At 37.2% G+C, this 15,381-nt stretch overlaps 1 protein-coding gene and 1 long non-coding RNA gene across 4 annotated transcripts in view; one reads left to right on the top strand and one right to left on the bottom strand.

Moving 5' to 3' along the window:
* LOC123865881 overlaps positions 1-612 on the top strand; it is a 64,177-nt gene extending 63,565 nt beyond the window's left edge. Inside the window, exon 3 of the long non-coding RNA XR_006796063.1 lies at positions 583-612. This is a non-coding gene — a long non-coding RNA (uncharacterized LOC123865881). The remainder of the gene's footprint in view (positions 1-582) is intronic.
* LOC123865880 (tyrosine-protein phosphatase Lar-like) overlaps positions 1-12,562 on the bottom strand; it is a 106,568-nt gene extending 94,006 nt beyond the window's left edge. For all 3 annotated transcript variants that reach the window (XM_045907081.1, XM_045907082.1, XM_045907083.1), the window contains exon 1: positions 12,386-12,562. The gene's annotated coding sequence lies outside the window, so the exon portion shown is untranslated. The remainder of the gene's footprint in view (positions 1-12,385) is intronic.
* Positions 12,563-15,381: the final 2,819 nt, after the last annotated feature.

Here is a 15,381-nt window from a genome sequence, read left to right as displayed (position 1 = left end):
CAAGCTAAGTACTTAAATGTCATTTTTATTACAATAGCTTTTAGGTACGGACGGTACTTTCCGTATTGATAACTAAGCCGTACAAAGGTCTTCACACATTACACAGACTCGACGCAAACTCCACTCCGACTTGACTTACAAAAAAAAGTATTCCTTCCGATGGAATTTTCAACATTGAAGTGTGTAATTGAAGCACAAACTTTCTTCATACACAGAAGTGAAAATACTTCCGTAAGGAGCATAATGACTAAGCGTGCCTTAAAAAACATGGTCATGTTGTGCGACCATATAGGATTACAATAAGGTCAAAATGTAGTAATTTAAGAATTAGGTTAAAATATATTGTAATCTGTTTTGGTTGTCAATAAATAAATAAATAAAGCTCAAATTTCGATGATTTACAGTGAATCAACTCGCAGCAGAGTCGGCTTCACATCTCTGTAATGTACCTATGACTCGCCCAGTGGTACTGAGGTTTTATAAGTGGGAGGTATTAGTTTTCCCGGTTTTGTCGGGGAATACAATAAAGAACACATTTTCATGCTTTATTGTGAGTCGTGTAGGAGCGGACTCGGCGGCGAGTCTGTATAATGTGTGAAGACCTTAATACTGTCTCTACGATGACCTCCCTGGCATAGTGGTACTGCGTTTTTATAAGTGCGAGATGCTGGTTGGATTCCCGGTTTAGTCTAGTAGCCGTGGCTAGTTACTACCCTACCGTCGCCATACAATTTAGCGTTTTGGTATGATACCGTGAATCGGCGATCGGTTAAAATGATGATGATAATGGTTTCCGATTATATTTCATCAGTAACATATTAGTTAACACTGTTTTATTGCTACAAAACTAAGACATCTAAATACATAAATGGGCAAGTGTAAATTAAAAATTTATAACACCCCCGACAAGTGAAGGTTACAGTAACTAGAAAAGAGCTGATAACTTTCAAACGGCTGATCCGATTTTCTTGGATTATAGCTAAAAACACTCGATCAAGCCACCTTTCAAACAAAAAAAAAACTAAATTAAAATCGGTTCATTAGTTTAGGAGCTACGATGCCACAGACAGATACACAGATACACACGTCAAACTTATAAAACCCCTCTTTTGGGTCGGGGGGTTAAAAAGGTGACTGACTGACTGATCTATCAACGTAAGTACCGTTCAAACTACTGGACGGATCGAGCTGAAATTTGGTATGCAGATAACTATAATTATGACGTAAACATCCGTAAAGAAAGCATTTTTGAAAATTCAGCCTCTAAGGGGGTAAAATAGGGGTTTGTATTTTGTGTAGTTCGCGAGGATGAAATCGCGGGCATAAGGTAGTAATATATAAACGTGCATCCTTAGGCACTCAGACACTACTCCTCAAAGTGTCAATGACGGTGGGGAGACAAAACTAAAGAACATCAATTTACATTGCAACGGCTTGCACACAAAGTGCGATACATTGCTATAGCACTTTTGCTTTGTTGCGAAAGCTGAGAAAAACGTCTTGTCGCGCTGTTTGTGCTAGGCTACGTCTTGTCGGACAGGAACACTACAGCTGCAGTTTTTTTTCACCAGAATTTCAAGGTCCTTGAGTGTCGTAAATATTATTTTACTTACATTTAATCACACTAATATTATAAAGGTGTGTGTGTGTGTGTGTGTGTGTGTGTGTGTGTGTGTGTGTGTGTGTGTGTGTGTGTGTGTGTGTGTGTGTGTGTATGTGTGTGTATGTTTGTTACTCCTTCACGCAAAAACTACTGGACGGATTGGGCTGAAATTTAGAATGGAGATAGATTAATAGGAAAATCAAAGAGTTCCCACGGGAATTTTAAAAACCTACATCCACGCGAATGATGTCGCGGGTATCAGCTAGTTACTTTATAAAAGCTGAAAGTTTCTCTACGTATTTGTCCCCAGCTCAGGGGAAGAACGATCAGTGACTATGAAGTTTGGATCATGGTGACTTTGGGAGATAACAGGTAATAAAGGTATATATTCATAGTCACTGATCGTTCCTGAATATGCTGGGGATATTACACAGAGAAATTTCAGTTTTTATAAAATAACGAAGGTCTGGCACGCGCTGGCTCTCTTTTTATGACGTATCGCCGTTTTGTAAAAGATCATTCATATGTTTAAAATAGCTCGAAGGCATATACATTATTTTTAACTCTAACATCCAGAACAATGTAAATTAAACTGTAACGCTGCATAAATACGTCTGATATTACAATAACGTGCAAGTGTTTCACTATTCATCTGAGTACTGATAAGCTCACTCCTGTACCTCTTCTATTGTAGGTATATTAAATTTTGCAATGGAGACTTTCTCTGAATGTTGAAATTTTAAGGTTCACGTACCTAGACATCTTGAAGAAATATTTGCTTTATTAAAATAAGACCTTTGACGGTCTTATAGGTGTATAAGGTAAGAGATTATTTTGTGTTGAAATTATAGGTGCTTTGAATGTCGAGTGAAGAACAAGATTTAGCTAGACATACTAAAAATAGATGGCTATAGATGATCAAACATATGATATACAAACATTTTCGCATTCAATTAATGCAATAGAAAACGCAAATAATTTTAGATAATAGAAATAGAAAGATTTATATTTAAACTAGCTGATGCCCACGACTTCGTCCGCGTGGATTGATATTTTTCAAAACCCCGCGGGAACTCTTTGATTTTCCGGGATAAAAAGTAGCCTATGTTTTAATCCAGGGTATTAAGGTAATCTATCTCCATTCCACATCCAATTCCGTTCAGCCGTTTTTGCGTGATAGAGTAATAAACATCCAAACATCCACACTTTCACATTTATAATTAGGATGCTTTTTTGCTTTTGAATCGTCAAATGAATCTATTTACCATTATGCTTTAAATATGAAAAAAACCTTAGTATTTAATACGTAAATAAGAATTCGTTCATTGGCCTGTGCTTGATTAAAAATCCAGGTCAATTCCCGACAGCATAATGAAACGAACGGGTAATCAACATTCCGGGCACAATAATACCGATAAAATGGGAAAAATGTACAACAAAATGAGCCAAGCGGCTTTAGCTACTAATGCAGTCTACTCTTATACATAATTATACGTAATATTCTACGAATATAAAAATATGTATAATTGTATACGAGAAAAATACGAATATTATATCATAGAAACTTTGGAACCCATTTTCACAAAGGCTATAAACGAAATGTGTCAGTCTGTTTGCTACATTTTCACGTCTCCCTCCGTTTAACCGATTTTGACATTGGATAAAGAAATTGCATGTATCTTGCTTGGGAAAGGCTTTTGGTCCTGGAAAATTACTAGGGGATATTTAAAAACCCAAACTCCACAAGGACGTAATAGCGAGCATCACGTACCTAAGTACTTGGTGCAGAGAGTGTCTGTCAAGAAAACCTATAGGGTAACCTTCCCGTTGACCAAGAATCGTGAAATTTTGAAGGTAGGTAGGTCTTATAGCACAAGTAAAGAAAATAAACCGAAAACAGTGAATTTGAGGTTACATCATTTAAAAAAATGTTTAAATTTTCAAAGTAAGGTCTCTTCACCAAGTGGGGTATCATATGAAAGAGCTTTACCTGTACATTATTAAAACAGATTTATTTTTTATTTTTGTGCATAATAGTTTTTGATTTATCGTGCAATATGTTGAGAAAAATATCCGAGTACGGAACCCTCGGTACGCGAGTCCGACTCGCACCTGTCCGGTTTTTTTCATGAAGGGCAACTAGTACGTCTTATGCTATATCCGCGACTCTACCACCGCACCACAACCCATAAAACTTTGTACAAAAATCACCATAATAAAGCACGAAAATTCTCCAATTACCCGTGGGGGTGAAATGGGGTGAAATAAGAAAAAATAAGCCACAATGCACCACTTGCGACTTGCAATTATGCAATCACCAGTAACTACTCGTTAACACGTCGCCCGCGGTTGCGAGTGCAACGTAACCCACATTTTCCCCTGTCAGCTATTGTACAAAGGCTTTTTTAAAACGCCTCATTGGCTAGTCGTAGCTATAGACTTGAGAAAAAAGGCTGCTCACAACGCGAATTATACAAACGGTTACGGTAGACCTTTAAATACTAATGTTAGTTATGCGCCATTAAAAGTCATTTAATAATAGTCAATTCATTAGTATTTAATATGTCATAGTCATTAGGTACCTAATAACATAAATAAATAACCAACTAGATGGTGCTTGCAACTTCATTTTTTTTTTGTACAGAAACAAGTTAGCCTTTGACTGCAATCCACCTGGCGGTAAGTGATGATGCAGTCGAAGATAGAAGCTGGCTAATCTGGAAGGGGTATGGCAGTTTTTATCAAACCCATACCCCTTTGGTTTCTTTACAGTATCGTACCGGAACGATAAATCGTTGACGGCACGGCTTCTTCAGTAGGGTGGTAACTAGCCACGGCCAAAGCCTCCCACCAGACCAGACCAGAAATTCGGAAATTGTAAAAGTCTAATCCCCCTGCCGGGTTTCAAACCAGGGACCTCCCACTAATAAGACCACAGCGCTTACCACCACGCCAGGGAGGTCGACAATTTTTTAAACCTTAATTCATGAATTAAGTTTTGAAACTGATTTTCCGGAATAAAAATCCCGGATATCATTCTCCAGGTCTTTAATTACTATATCCATACTTACAACAAATACCGTCGATTTGTTGGTTCGTCGCAACGTGATTGAAAGGCAAATGAATAAAAAAATACCTACACTTCTGCATTTATGATACATGTAGGATTACTAACTAGTCAGGGGTGGCACTTCCAACATCAATGCTAGTCAGGCGGTCAGGCTATACAGGCGGTCAAAGACGTGTTTACACAAAAACATGTGTAGGTAGGTACCCTGTATTCGCTCTCTCGTATCCTATTTTCAATGTCACTTTTTTCTTCAATTTTATGAACACACTAGCCGATGCCCGCGGCTTCGCCCGCATGGATTTAGGTTTTTCGAAATCCCGTGGAAACGCTTTGATTTTCCGGGATAAAAAGTAGCCTATGTGCTAATCCAGGATATTATCTATCTTCATTCCGAATTTCAGCCAAATCCGTCCAATAGTTTTTGCGTGAAGGAGTAACAAACATACACACACACACACACACACACACACACACACACACACACATACAAACTTTCGGCTTTATAATATTAAGTGTGATTTCACTCGGAAACCTTATTCCTGTACTTCACTACAGTGATAATATTTTTTTTTGGAAAATACGTCGTGTCACTGTTAACAGCTTAGACTGTATCATCCGATTAGGTACTTATAGCTCTAAGCCCCCAGCAAAGGCTTTGGTGTATAGAATGTTCAAGATAACATACAAATGCTTCAAATAAAATATAGTATTGGTATATCTAAGTAAGCTGTGATAGTGATTTAGACGTCCGCTTCATATTCCGGAGGTCGTGGGTTTGATCCGGGGCACGCACCTCTAACGTTTTGGAGTTATAACGTTAAAAATCCGTTGCTTTAACGGTGAAGGAAAACATTGCACGAGGATTGTTGAGGGAGGATTGTTGAACGATTGAGTATGCCAGAGAGTTCACGATATTAAGAATAGAATAGAATAGAATAGAATAAAATTTATTCGTTGAAACCGACACATAAACATAGTATTACAAATAAAGACGCTTATACAAAACTAAAAATAAAAAATAAAAATAAAAAATATAAACCCTAAAATATAAAATTTAAAATATAAAACTTAAAAGTGGATTTAGTTAAAACAATAGATTTGTAAAAAGTTTTGGTCTCTGTTAAAATAAGGTCTATCTGACCTTTGGCCACGGCGCCCTAATCTCAGCGGACCAACCAACTACTCAGGAGATATTGTAGCGCATAAGTAATGTGCATAAATACAGGGGCACTCTTTATTTAGGCCATTCCACTCTGATGTTATTCGATCTCGTTCTTCTATCAATGTTACAATGGAATGCAAAAGCTTACTTACTTTTTTCCATGTCAGTTATTAAAATTTCAACTCTCTATTTATTAGGGTTCATGAGATACAGCCCGCTATAAGACAGATGGACTGACAGCGGAAATCTTAGTAATAGGATCCTTTTGGCGACCGTTGAGTACGGAACCCTGATTATGTGGTTTTATAATACTTATATTAATTACACGGTCAAACAAGCCCTACAATAAAAGTATGATAAATATCCCGTAATGAAAGTTTCATGAGTCGTTCATAAAACTTCAGAGGTGAATAAAAAATGAATTAATGATCATTAGCGCAACATTACGCTAATGTATGTTTACTTCATTCATTTTACTGTTTTGTTGACTATTACTTTAACATATAGCAATTTACTTCATATTACGTCATTTCATTTTTTGGGTTCCGTACCCGAAAGGGTTCAACGGAACTCTACTAGTAAGTTTTCGCTGTCCGTCCGTCTGTCCACCCGTCAGTCTGTCTGTCAGCGGGCTGTATCTCGTCAACCGTAACAGGTAGAGAGTTGAAAATATTTCCATAGAGTTTGATTTCAATTGCCACTATGACAAATAATAATAAAAATATCAAAATGGCCGCCATGCAAAAAAAGTGTTATTTCTTGTACGCTGATACGGAACTCGTCTTGGGTAAGTCAACTCGCACTTGACTATTTTTTTACTAGCTTTTACACGCGACGTCGTGCGCTTTTATAATTTACCTATAGCACTGGAGCACATATTACTCACATAACTCAGAAAAGTTAGAGGCGCGTGCCCAGAATGGAACCCCGTCCTCTCGAATAGAAGGCCAACGGCCATACTACTAGACTATCACCGCTTCGTTTGAAACAAGTACCACGGAGTTATTCCATACGCCAAATAAAGCTGTATAAAAGGTACCCATTTTTTCGTGGGATGTGAAACATGTCCAGACCAGACACTGAACAATTATTCAGCATATTCTCTGAAATGTTTATTTGTAAGTTCTCTTAAGTACAAAATATTATATAGGTATGTACTAGAGATGTTACGGAGGTTCGATTTTGATTCGAAAGTTCGGCACTTCCGATTGATTTTGCACCTTCAGTTCCGATTTCGGTTCTGATTTTTAATCGGAAGTTATATTGGAGGTCTGTGAATATGCCGATGCTCTGAACCTCACTACTACTCGTAGTAGTAGATTAAGATTTTAAATTCGATTTCCGATTCGATTGTTTTTATTTTCCTCAGCCAGGTATATCAACACTTCTGTATTATTTTTTGAATTCATAATAAGAACATAACTGATAAATAATGTTTGATTTTATTTTCTTAGACGTGCCCTTAACACTCTTCTGCCTCCGCCTCCGATTCCGGTTCCGGTTCCGACAAACTAAGTTACAAACTCCGTTTCCGAAGTCGGTTCCGATATAACCACTTCCGTAACACACCTGGTATACACTTACTTTTAGATAAAAAAAAAACCACAGACAAAGGTATCGAAATAGAAAAACAATGAGATTTATCTCACTTTGGAAGCTATTTTAGAACCAATCGATACAGCCTCCGAGTCTCAACTCAACGCGAGTAAATTATTCACACATCCAGACAGACACGAGAAAATGGTTACGACGCTTACGAGAATACAATGTAAAAGAAGACTTCAGAAGTTTCCGGACCTAAAGAGTAAAATCGAAGCTCTGCTGTCTGTTTGTCCAAGGCTGTGTCACAGGAATTACAAACCTATAATTTTCTTATCTTAGCATGTTGGGAACATATAATTGTCTAGAGCTGAGTGATTAGAGTACGAATATATTTTTTATTTTTTTATCTTAAAAAATAAAGAAATGGGGGCAGGCAAAGTTGTCTGTTTTCCTTAGACCATTTCTATCTCAAAAACTAAACTAGTTAGGAATATGAAATTCTGGTATTCGTTGTGGTTGGTAGTTTGTAAGCTGTGACCATAACTAAACTATTTTTTGGTTTTTCTTTCACAGTTTGTTGCGATGTTCGGAAATGAAAATTGAAAAAAAAAAAATTATTGTATTGGTTTACTTAATCAAAAATTGTTTTTAAAATAATTTATTGCAAATAAGTTAAATTAAAAACGAACTTCGAATTCAAATAAAGTTTTCTACGTCGTCAGAGATTCTTCCCTCACTTTATTATTATTACGGAGAAATTCAAGCTGCTTGAATCACAAAATATGGAAATCTTTTGGAATAAAACTGTTCAATAATGCAAGGTTGAAACTCGAATTGTTTTTCAAATCTAGTCTTCCTCAAACGGTGCCTTCGCATAATTTTCAGTATCTTACAGAACATCACACATAGTACTACTATTGGCCTCAAAGATATAACAAAAACATTGTTAGAAATTAATTTGCAGCATAATAAAGAGGAAACCTTGAAATACTTAGATTATTATTAGACTAGCCGATGCCCGCGACTTCGCCCGCGTGGATTTAGGTTTTTCGAAATCCCGTGGGAACTCTTTGATTTTCCGTGATAAAAAGGAGCCTATGTGCTCATCCAGGATATTATCTATCTCCGTTCCAAATTTCAGCCAAATCCGTCAAGTAGTTTTTGCGTGAAGGAGTAACAAATACACACACACACACACACACATACAAACTTTCGCCTTTATAATATTAGTGTGATTAGAAGGCTAAATTAGTTGTAATTTGAACGATTTTTCTAGACGAGTTGATGAACCTTTACTGTCTGAAACTCTCTCACTATTGGCTAAATTGCACAGTTTTTTTTTTTTTTAATTATATAGACTAGCGCTTGGCTGCAATCAGACCTGCTAGCAAGTGATGATGCAGCCTAAGATGGAGCGCGCTTGCCTAGAAGTTGCCTATTCACTCTTGACTTGAAAGTACCCATATTATAGGTGGAAGGGAAAACTGACGCCGGAAGGGCGTTCCATATCCTAGCGGTTCGAATTAGGAAAGAGGAAGCAAATCGTTTCGTACGTATTCGAGGAATTTCGACTACGTACGGAACGTACGTACAGTTGCAGCAAGAATGCCATAAATAGGGATGAGGACTACTATAGTCAAATCAGCGACTTTTATCAAACGTCGAAACGTAACGTAAACGTAACGGGGCTTGTATGACATTCACAGATGTGACGTCATAGCCTTTGGCGTACTTTTTCAGTTAAATCTATAATTTAAAATGCAAACATAAAGCTAACAGTCAACATGGACTTTACGAATTTTGGAAGATAATTTACATTTACTAATTATTAAATTTGATAATTTTGGACTATTTAATAATTCTCAAGCAATGATTTATTTTTGACATAGGCATCATCCCCATCAGCCAGTTAAAACATTGCAATTATCGCAATATGTTAATATCAACTTCCGTGCTAGCCCCTTGCAAACCACACCCAGTCTCCCTTAGGAGTAATCCCAAAACCTGTAACGTGTTTTCTATATCAAAGTGACATTGGTGAAATATTTATACTCTGGCGGAGCGAGTAAAGCCATAAATAAAGAAGTGAAGCGAAGTGAAAAGCTGTCATACATTTCCCAAACATTTTTTTGCTTTGGAAATTATGCCGACCCTTATTTACACACTCGTCACGATTTGGCACAGGTGGGCTTACCTATTCCATAGCAATATAAAGCTGTGATAGGCTAGTGGTTAGCACGTCCGCCTCCTAATCGGAAGACGAGGGTTCGATCCCGGCCACGTATCTCTAACTTTTCGGAGTTATGTGCTTTTTAAGTAGTTAAATATCACTTGCTTCAACGGTGGAGGAAAACATCGTGAGGAAACCTGCATGCCTGAGAGTTCTCCATAATGTTCTCAAAGGTGTGAAGTCTGTCAATTCACACTTGGCCAGCGTGGTAGACTATGGCCAAAACCTTTCTCACTCTGACAGTAGATCCGTGTTCTGTAGTGAGCCAGCGATGGGTTGAACATAGAAATATACTTACATGGATTTTTTTAAATAAATAGACCGACTTATGCGCGCAACTTCGTCCGCTGGGAAAACCCCTATTTCCCCCCTTGGGGGTTGAATTTTCAAAAATCCTTTCTTGGCGGATGTCTGCATTATAGTAGCTATATGCATGCCTTTCAGCCCGATCCGTCCAGTAGTTCGAGCTTGCTTGTGTAATCCACGCGAACGAAGTCGCAGGCATATTAGCAAGTAATTAACCAAACAAGTTGAACAGTTGAATGGTGATTTATGATAAGTCTAAATTATGATGTAGCTCCGATTCATCACGATTTGAATAAAGCCAGAACTCGTAAACTTGTTCGGTTCGCGTCCAAGAAAACTTATAATTAACTTAAGGCTAGTTTCGAATTCAGTTGCAATTAGTTTAAAATAATTAATCGACCGAGATTTTACCCGCAGTTCAGACAGACTGTTCAGCTTAAAGTTATTACTAATGGGTATTTGCTATGATCTATTCGCATTTTCTATCTAAATGTATAGAAAATTTTATTTAAGACCAGTGCAGTGTAGTGTAGCGCTCTACAAAAGGTCAGCGAAGGAGTCCTTAAGAAGCTAAAAGAAGTATTTATTAGGGACTCCTTCGCTGACCGACTAAATATAGTAGATTTTAAGAAATTGTAAAATAGTAATAAGTAAGTATATTTATTTAATTATATTTAACGTTACAGATTAGGCTTAGAATAAAAGTATTGAGCGCTAACTCGCCAACAAACTGCGACGCAGTTTGGCGAGATATATTGTATAAGGTTTATTTCTGTACTTTAAATATATAAATTAATAAAAAAAAAACATCCGATCCGAATCTGATTCGAGAATTGTCGACTCGAAGTAACCGTGATACAATTTGTAGATATACCTAGGTAATGGATCCGAATTTGGTTTTCCGAAACCGTATACGAGTAGCTATGTTTTAGGCACATGTCTCCTCTCAGAATGAGAAAGCATTAGAGTTCTAAGCATCTAAGTTAAAAGCATCAAAGTCAAAGTTAAAGTCAAAATCATTGATTCAAATTGGGTACTATTGTAAACTTTCTGATTATTATCAAACAACGATGTAGTGGTGATAATTAATAAGGTCATCTTAAAACTGAAGCTACGAGGTTTCCAGACGTAATAATGTTCTCAGGTATGTGATGTCTGCACTTGGCCATCGTGGCAGTCTGTGGCCTAACCCTTCTCATTCTGATAGAGACCCGTGCTCAGTACTTGGCCAGCAATGGGTTGATCCTGAATAACTGCAGGTCGTACCTAATTTTTGAAGTAAACCAAAACGTTTAGAAAGTTAAGTAATGAATTAGATGAAACTTATTAAGTTTACAAGTTAGCCCTTGACTGCAATCTCACCTGTGGTAAGTACGTAATGATGCCGTGATTGAAAATGATTAACCTGGAATGTGCGTGGCAGATTTTATTAAACCTATAACCTCTTTGGTTTCTACATGGCATCGTACCGCAACGCTAAATCGCTTGGCTGTACGGGCTTTGCCGGTAGGGTGGTAACTAGCCACGGCCGAAGCCTCCCACTAGAAAACCATGTAACTTGAATAAGAGAACATGCCCATAATAATTGGGTCAATCATTATCAGACATGCTCTCCGAAGTGTTAATTATAAAATGGTTATTATCACTGTAGTCCGCAGAAATTAAAATACAGTATAGAGGCAGCTGAAACTCAATATTTTGTAATTTTTAATTAAAGCTACGTCGCAAAATTGTTGTTTAATAAATTAGTTTGGTTTTGCTTTACCGAATTAATTAATTTTGCTGTTTATAGTTGCAAACTCGCAAGGCAGACTTGCACACGAAGGGTTCCGTACCCTTAAGAAATAACCCTTTATTTTTTTTAGTTTTCATGGTAGATGACGTTTAAAAATTTTTACTATACTTAGTTGTTGTTATAGCAGCAATAGAAATACCTACACATTCTGTGGAGATATCAACTCTCTACCTATTACAGTTCACGAGATACACCCCGCTGACAGACAGACGTAAGGACGGACGGACGGACCACAGCGCCGGATCGCGGATGCTTCGTTATAAGGTCCCATTGACGGCACGCCGCACGACCCCTTCAGATACGGAACCCTAACTACACACATACACACACGTACATAATTAATTAGTCATTAAAATGTAGAGCATAAAAATTCGACTCAAATTCGGAATGAAACGTTCAGTAAAGACAACATAGAGCTAACTTAAAACACCAGTAAAACTCCTCTTAACGGCTCCTGTAAAAATAATATTATAATCACAGGGAAGTATATAAGGCATCATTACCATGGATAAGCCTTTACTTAGCGGCAGTAATTCCAAGTAAACGCAGCTAAGTCCACTAAGCCGCGCTGAACCACGACAATACCAGTTTCCCAGCGAAACTTACTATGCTAATTTTATCGCGACTTGCCAAAGACTTGAAAATACTTCCACAATGCCAAAGAGTACGTAACTTACCGAACGTTTCAGTGATACACCCAAAAATCGGCTCCCACAATCACTTCACAAGTCACATAAATCGGTCACACCAGGGGGTCAATTCCGAACGCATGCGATATCACTATCACGTCACAGCCACTATAGGTCACAGTATTTTTTTCCAGAGTTCCGTAGGTACGACAAGCGGTCTGTCGTTCGCCGCAGCCTCAACTGGCTGGGGCGACGCTACCGCGCGTGTCCTTCCCCCCGCCCCTCGCACCGCTCACCTCGCACCACGGGCAAATAGAAATAAAGTATGCGCTGTAAGGACAGAACGTGGAAGAAAAACGAATCTAGATGCCTATGAGGTAAATTAGACACCATTGTCACCACGAAAACGTCGCTATTTTAAGCAAAACCTCGAACAAAGTGCTAACTGAAAGTGCTACGCGGCGTAGAGGTGGCTACGTGAATAGAAAATGGCGTAGCTCATTATATGCAGCTGTTAAATAGTAAATTCTTAACGAGATCCATTAAAAGGCCTACCTTTTTTAATAGCTGGCTGCGCATAATGGCGTGAGTCTTTTTGATTTGCCTCTGCACAAATGTAAGGTTGAAATTGTAATAAAAGTTTCGTTAAAGTTGAATTGACATTAAAACCAATGTAAAAAAAACTTAATCTGTGACTGAAATGTGTTTTCAAGGTAACAGAAGTGTTTTAAATTCCTTTCCATCAGCCTGTATGTCTCCACTGCTGGACGTAGGCTTATGCAAGAGTGCGCCACCAAGCACAGTCCTCCGCCTTACTCATCCACGTGCTTGCCACCTTCTCTTCAGGTCGTCGGTCAGTCCAGTAGGCTAAAGGTCAATCTACACTGCGCTTATCGGTACGCGGTCTCTACTGTGACTTCGTCCACGATGTTAGTAGATAATAATAAGTTGATGGTCCGTGTAGATTAAGGTTTTTGAATTCCGTGGGAACTCTTTGATTTTCCAGGATAAAAAGTAGCCTGTGTCAATCTCCAGGACGTAAGCTATTTCTAGACTTCTTCACGACTTTGTCCTAGTGGATTAAAGTTTTTTTTTAATTCTTGTTGAAACTCCTTAATTTTTTGATACAAATTGTAGCCTAGGTTTTTCTTCGGGATGCAATCTATAATATCTGTAGAAAATTCTGTTGAAATCTGTTAAACACATGGCCCGTGAAAAGGTAACAAGCAGACAGATTGACTGACGGGCAGACAAACAGACTGGCACTTTCAAATTTATAATATTACTCGCTTATACCCGCGACATCGTCCGCGTGGACTAAAAGAATTTCAAACTCCTATTTTACTTTTTAAAAATCCTTTCTTAACGGATGTCTTCGCCGTCATAGCTATTTGTATACCCAATTTCAGCTCGATCCGTCGTCGTTTAGGCTGCGCTTTGACAGATCAGTCAGTCAGTCAGTCTCAGTCAGTCAGTTACTTTTCCTTTTACATAATATTTATATCACATATTTTTAGATATTCTAGTTTTAAAATAACTGTCGTTGATTGGTTTTAAAATAATCGTCTCGCTCTCGGAGCAGACTAATTAGGAGCAAACCACTTAAGCGCTTCGCTGATCTTACCGCGCCTTTAAAATTTCACTTTAAGTTTCCTGCTAATAATAGTTTGGAAGAAAATTTTCAGAAAACAAGCAGGAGATTCTCGCAATCTATTAAGCAAAATAATCATTTGAATCGAATTTGAATTGAATATCTCTGGGGAATACAATAAAATTAATCATTTAATCTAGACTTTTTGATAGGAACTGTTTGATTTTTCGGAATAAAAATATGTCAGTTTCCAGGACTGAATTATGTCTGTACCTTTCGTCAAGTAAATAGATGAGCTGTGAAAATTAACAGACAGTCAGACAGACACACTCTCGCATCTATAATATTAGTGTGGTGTGGATTTTGTTTCAATTAATATTAACTTAGTAAAAATAGCAAAACAAATTTTCCACACTAGAATGTTAATAGTTTGGTAGATAGTTCATTAATATCGAGCGTATGTTGATTCTCAGAATTATTGGTTTTGATAAAACCGTTTATTAATGTTATGCGAATATCAAATAATTTTCTGTTCAATAAAGGCCTGAATCCCAATTCCAAGAAAACCTTTATAAATTTTCTACTTTAGTTCTCAATCAAAGGTCAAAGGTCTATAATACCTACCTCCAATATAACTCGATATGCTTGATCTTATTTTTTAAGGATGTCTTAGAATTCAACAAAATTCGAAACCCAATTCTAAAATGAATTCAGTTTTATTTTAATTACATAGGTAATAAGATTTGCTATATAAATTAATTTCTTCTTATGAAGTACGAGTAAACGGGTCAATCCAATAAGTCCAAAGAATTGGACTGAGAGTATAAGGTCAACGAAAATACTCTACCTACTCTTAAAGGCTTAGGCAAGAGGTCAATTCTTGACGTTTTATTTTGCAAAGTTGACTTCTTTGCGAAATGAAACAAACCTTTTGAAATTAATGTACAAAGAAAATTTAATTAAAAAACAATCTAAAAAGCTGAAATTTGACAAAGAGGTTTCATTTTTAATATAGGCAAGGGATTTAGGTAACAATTTTCGAAATTTTCATGGAATTCGAAGCCACGGGCGCTTCATTAGTTGTCTATGTATAATACAATAACTGACAGACAGGCATCATAAATCAAGAAACTTGGAATTTTACATGCAGATTTCTCTATATAATTTAGACACTCTGCACTTTAAAAGGCAGCAAATGTTGTCTGGTGGAGATTGCTCTGAGCAATAAGGCCGCCTTTGCATACAATTATTTTTAGTTTTTAGTTTCTTTAGTTTGTCTTGATTATTTCATGTTTCGTGTGCAATAAAGTTTTCTATCTATTGTATCTATCTTCTATAAAATATAATACAATAATTTACTATTATTTATAACGTGCTCTATAGGTTGTAGCTCCTGGCGTAGCTTCTACGAAAAGCTACGGAAACGTAGAACCAATCATATTAAAATATAATG

This window comes from Maniola jurtina, chromosome 6, assembly GCF_905333055.1.
Source record: "Maniola jurtina chromosome 6, ilManJurt1.1, whole genome shotgun sequence".
NCBI classification, from domain to species: Eukaryota; Metazoa; Arthropoda; class Insecta; order Lepidoptera; family Nymphalidae; genus Maniola; species Maniola jurtina.
Note: the sequence above shows the minus strand (reverse complement) of the source record. Positions and strands in the feature narration are given on the sequence as shown.